At 36.6% G+C, this 6,177-nt stretch overlaps 1 pseudogene; it reads left to right on the top strand.

The window, feature by feature from the left end:
- Positions 1 to 3,794: 3,794 nt before the first annotated feature.
- Positions 3,795 to 4,839, top strand: LOC117033689 (ubiquitin carboxyl-terminal hydrolase MINDY-1-like; annotated as a pseudogene).
- Positions 4,840 to 6,177: the final 1,338 nt, after the last annotated feature.

Here is a 6,177-nt window from a genome sequence, read left to right as displayed (position 1 = left end):
CACTGGGAAAGGTAATACTGATTTGAATCGTGGTTTTTCTGGCTTTCCAAAAGGTGTCATGTTTTATTCAGATCCACAGAACTACCATAACAAGGCAGTGTGATATGTAAGAGCTGCTTATAAGATGGGAAATCTCCAAAATGGGGACACATCCGTAACATTTGCTGAGTGCCGTCTGTGTGCTAGAAACTTTATAAACATCATATTGATTTTCACACACACATGACTTAAAGCAGACATTATTCTTATTTTTCAGATAAAGAAATAGAGTTCAACAATTATTCTAGGTCAATTATTCTGGTCAAGGGCAGGCAGCTAGTAAATGGAAAGGCAGGCGAGGAGGCAGGGCAGAACAAAATCCATTTTGTACTTTACAGACTTTTTTTGATGAGCACGCAAAAGTTGCATAGTCAAAAAAATATATAAGAAAATGGAGAATGAATAACAACCATCTATTTCTATTGGAAAGTTAGGTTTATGAAGAAACAAAGCAGATAATTCAAACTCATTCATTAAACTGCTGTTACATTCTTCTTCTTCGTCTTCTTTTTTTTTCCCTCACAAATCACTGAAGAGAATATTTTGGGAAGAAAATAAATCTTTTTTACACCAATATATTTTCAGTGAGAGCTTTGCCCATAGGAGGAATAACGGCAGAGCTGATTATTATATACTTTAAGCAAATGTGTTCCATGCATATATTTTAACAAACATTATAGAAAGCTTCTAATAGAAAATTCTGAAAGTGCTTTAATTTATAATTTACCTATATTTGTATTTTCCCTGAGGAATTTGTCTCATTTTTAAATATTTGGTTAGCACTCCTGAGTTTTTCTACCTAAAGTTATTTAGGGATCTTTATTTAGAGATCTAGAGTTATTTAGAAATCTCTCTCTCTCTCTCTCTCTCTCTCTCTCTCTCTCTCTCTCTCTGTAATGTAGGGATGTTTACTTTTATAATCCTTGTCAAATTGAGAATATTTTAATACTAATTTTTTTTAAAGAAAACAAATCCATTTTGAAAGTTCCTCCTTAGTTACAATTCTGAAGAGATGGCATATTGGTTCAATTAAACAAAAATGTTTGAAGATACATGTTATATATTATATTTGTCTAAGATGAAATCTCAAGTCATAAAAAATTCTATTGAAAAAGTTGTATTAATTTCAAAATACTTAAATATGTATGGTTTGCTTAAATTTCCAAATGGAGGATGTTGAAGGAGAGTTCATTTCTACAAATAAAATCTCAGTGTATTTTCCAAAATTCTGGAAAAAAAAGTGTTAAAAATATTTCAAGGCTATTGGGGCAAATGGTCAAATTTTTACCTCATGTAGGACATATTTATACATTAAAAAAATTCTAAGATAAAAAGTCAAATCTCTATGACTTATTAAATGCCAATTTTAGTTAATGTATTTTTTATTAGCAATACCATAGGAAATTCAATATTCTTCATGTTCGTGAGAAAAATCAAACCATCCTCAATAAACTAGTATTTACTTATAAAATCCTTGATTAATTAAATCTAGGCTTGTTTACCACTCTTGTTACCATTTTGTTAGAATAATTCTAGGGATAATGCTATCTGGGTTCAATATCAATTTCAAAAGCATTAGTTTGATTAATTTCTTAGGCATAATAATAAAAAAGGCATGTAAGAAATAGGAGTTGTGCTCATTTAACAGTTAGTAATTATAGCCCCTATAATTTAATATGTAAGTAATATTAAATGATAGTTCTATCTAAACTAACAATCTGTTAGTTTATGTGGTCTATGTGAGCTAATGGCCGCTGCCAAGGAGAGTGAACTTCGTGTCTTTTTCCGAAACAATCACTTTAGGACTATGACTAAGCACAGAGTCGGTTTACCTACTGGTCACCAACCAGGGCTTTCTACAGGAGGAGCCAGTCTCTTACTCAAAGCAGATCATCAGGGTTCCTGAATAAATAGCCACAATGGAAAGGGAATCCCTGTGGCAGAAATTAAGAAATAAAGTATAGAAAGGATTAACCTCTCTTGCTTTTATCTCTAGCATGCCTCAAAACCAAAGAGAGAATGCCTAACTATTAAAAAAGATTAAAGGTGTTAATTAGACAAAGAGATACAAACCTATCACCCTTATGTCAGGAAGAGCAGACTTTGTAATGGATTAAAACACACACACACACACACACACACACACACACACACACACAGTATTTTGTCTCTATGATTCCATTGATGGTGATTTCAAATGTGTATTTCGGAACAACTCTTATTGAAACTGATTAAAAATTTTGGATAATATTTTTATAGGCACAGCCATTATTACTATTCCCATCAAAATTGTTTTCAATATTCTATACTAAAATATAAGCATAAGGGGCTGAGAAAAGTAACCATCAAACAATGAAAATCAGAATTGCCAATTCTCACATCTTCTTCAGTTAAGCCTATTATGAAGTTAGTATCAGATTTTGAGTATGCAGAGATTCTTTTATTTTTCTTTCAGAAGAAATAGTATATGTTAGTCACATATATAACGTATGTGACATCTCAAAATGGATTTGAAGCCTTTTAATATTTGTTGTCCAAAAGGAAAATTATTGTCCAAAACTTTTTAGTAAGTAATTTTGTCTGTTTATCTTTTATCATCTTAAAATTTATACATTTCTATTGTTAAAATATAATGGAAAACGCACATAATACGAGGTGGACAATTAAGTTCGCAAACTTGTTGCAATGATGTTGCTAACCTTTTTGATATCAGAGGGATTATTCATTATGAATTTGTACCAGCTGGACAGTTAACCAAGTTTACTATTTGGAAGTGCTGAGAAGGCTGCATGAAAAAGTTAGACGACCTGAATTTTTCACCAACAATTTATGGCTCTTGCATCACGACAATGCACCAGCTCACATGGCACTGTCTGTGAGGGAGTTTTTAGCCAGTAAACAAATAACTCTATTGGAACACCCTCCCTATTCTCCTGATCTGGCCCCCAATGACTTCTTTCTTTACCAGAAGATAAAGGAAATATTGAAAGAAAGACATTTTGATGACATTCAGGACATCAAGGGTAATACGATGACAGCTCTGCTGGCCATTCCAGAAAAAGAGTTCCAAAATTGCTTTCAAGGATGGACTAGGTGCTGGCCTTGGTGCATAGCTTCCCAAGGGGAGTACTCCGAAGGTGACCATAGTGATACTCTCAGCAATGTAGCATTTTTTTCTAGATGATTTTGCGAACTTAATTTTCTGACCTCATATTTTATATTGTATGCAATATATGCTTATAGTATTAATGTGTTCACATACACATATATATACATACATACATATAAATATATACATATGTGTATATACATGTCCTTTTATTTCTATACATCCACGTGTGTATGTGGGTATGAGTCTGTGTGTTTTTATACACACACACGTACACATATTTCAGGTTCTATTACATAAAGACATTCTCTATTTTCTCCTCTCTCCCTCTTTCTCTCTCTGTCTCTCTGTCTCTGTCTCTCTCAAATGTTAAATATTTTCATTTTCACCATACTTTAAAGGTGATGATATGAAAGATGATGGGGCTAGAAATCAAAAAGAGTTCTATGAAATAATAGCACTTAATAACAGCACATTTTTTAGGCAATTGCTAAAAGAAACAGTGAAAACATCACTTTGAAGGAACACTTTGAGCACAAAGTAAGAGCCAATAAAAGACGCATGTAATAATTTTATATAAAGATGCTGTGTGTGTGTGTGTGTACACGCGTGCATGCGCGTGAATGCGCTGCTCCCTTAGGAGGAAGTGATCACATTAGATGAGCTGATGGCCCACTGTGGAGATTGCCTCCTGTCCATCAAGCCCCAGAAGTCAGAGGGACTTTAGCTTAGTTTTCAGCAGAACGTGGACAATACAGTGACAAGTGCTGCCTAAACTGGTGACAGACAGGTCTGGATGTCAATGTGCAATTCACAGGTGTCTCTGATTCTGAGTGTACATCTGAGTGCAGTGTCTTTGACCTACTAGGCGTCTTCTGTTCCAGGCCTGGCTTGTTGATCCAGAGTTCTAAGGATGTGAGTGCAGTTGGGAAAATCAGGGCAGTTGGGAAAATGAATTACAACCAGCTGGTAGAAAAGGTCACCGGCAAGCTCTCCAGCGACACCAACCTCGTGACAGAAGGTCTGATCACCAACCTCGTGACAGAAGGTCTGATCACAAAGCAGATCCAAGACACCAGCACGGCACAGCTGACCTACATGGTCTATGTGAGCTAATGGCAGCTGCCAAGGAGAGTGAACTTCGTGTCTTTTTCTGAAAAAATCACTTTAGCACTATGACTAAGCACAGAGTTGCTTGTCCCTACTGGTCACCAACCAGGGCTTTCTACAGGAGGAGCCAGTGTTATGGGAGAGCTTGCACAATGTGGATGAAGACAGGTGCTTCTGTGACACTGACTTGCACCTCAGTCATTCCCTGGACTAGGGGCCTGGAGCAGAGGGTGGCAGCAGCTCCCCAGAAAAGCATGGCAGGTAGACCCGGACTGCCTGATCGCGTTGTAGCTGCAGCAGCAACGGCAGGCACAAGGCATGTTGGGTCTTAGCAACTTGGAGCGGACCCAGCAACTGCAGGCAGAGGAGAACCACCGACGCCAAACAGGTCAGCCTGCACCACAGTGGGCGCATTGCTTCAGGGGAGAGGAGCCTCATCTGGACTCTCAGCCAGGCAGTATCGGCAGAGGCCAAAGCGAGAGTCACACAGTGCCCTCCAGAAGCACTGCTGTGCTAAGATGCCGCACCTCTTCTGTCAGAAGCGATGGCTGTTTTGCTTGCTCTCCCGGTTCAACCCCTGAAATATGCAGGGTAACACTTATCAGCTGTTAGGATCAGAGCAGGCAGGAAATGCTAAGGTCAGATTCCATGACAGCTTTGCCATCACGTGCTGCTGCCTTGTCTTTCTCCCAACCATCCAGAGCAACATTGGGGTCGGTGGGGTGAGGATTTCTGATTCCCAGCTCCCTTCCCTCAGAATAGCCATACTCATATCCAGGCTTCAGGATGAGGAACATGTCTAGCGTGTGTCACCCCTGCTTTCCCCCCCGATTGGCTGGGTCCTCCTGCCTATCCAGCAGGCCTGTCGCTGTTTCAAGGTTCGATTTGTGTTTCTATCTCCATTATTTGTAATGCCTTCCTACGGGCTTGGAACTAAAACTTCTTTTCTGAGGGTAAAAAAAACAAAACAAAACAAAAAACCTATATCTAAGGTAAAACTAACACATCTATATTATAAATGATAATAGCTAGTTTATTCATTAATATCTGTGGTATTATTTACTGATGATAAAAATACAGTGAACGTATAGCTTCTGATTTATTATTAAAGACTTTCCCTTTCTTTGGTCAACTTTTATTACATATCATCCTTTTCTATAAATTGCCAAAATTCCAAGCGATTTGACACAGGCAAACTTATTTAACAATTTAAATTTATGTTTCTCATCTTCTTCCCATGTAACATTAAATAATACTATTTATTGAGTTCTGTATAATAATTAGTTTATTATGAATGGTAATTCTAACTTGGCAATTTACTCTTTCTTATCACAAGATACTCAAAAAAATATTAGGACATATCAAATACTTAGGAAAACAGCAAGTATAGTCAGACTTTTTCAATAGATTTAAGTATTCTAAATATTTGGCTTATTGGTTGTATGTTTGTTTCTGATACAAAAATAATATCCTTTGAAATAAATGAATACTCTTCACTGTGAGTATATAACTGGGGTTTTAAGAAGTGGAAAGGAATCACAGAAAACACCAGGTATGTCATCCGTGCCCCAAAGAATATGCATAACCATGGAAAAAATCATTTAACCCATGGAGGCAATACAAATGCAGTATTCTTTTATTACTTATATCATTGTTCTTACACACTACTCCATAGAGAATTGTTGGGTTAGTATGGAAATTTATTTCCTAAGTAGATTTTAAAAGAAAGAAGTACTTAGTCTAGGGATAATTATTATGACAGGAATGCAAAATAAATTTAAATGGAGGCATTATAAACACTCCAAAATCATAGCCTGTAAGACATATGCTAACAGAATTTCTGAAACTACTAGGAAGTATCTACAAGCACTAGGAAATCAGCAGAGTGTAAAAATTGATAGTATCCCAGGTTGAACGTG

Source organism: Rhinolophus ferrumequinum, chromosome 14 (assembly GCF_004115265.2).
Source record: "Rhinolophus ferrumequinum isolate MPI-CBG mRhiFer1 chromosome 14, mRhiFer1_v1.p, whole genome shotgun sequence".
NCBI classification, from domain to species: domain Eukaryota; kingdom Metazoa; phylum Chordata; class Mammalia; order Chiroptera; family Rhinolophidae; genus Rhinolophus; species Rhinolophus ferrumequinum.
The sequence above is the reverse complement of the archived record's forward strand: the minus strand, read 5'-3'. Positions and strand labels throughout refer to the sequence as shown.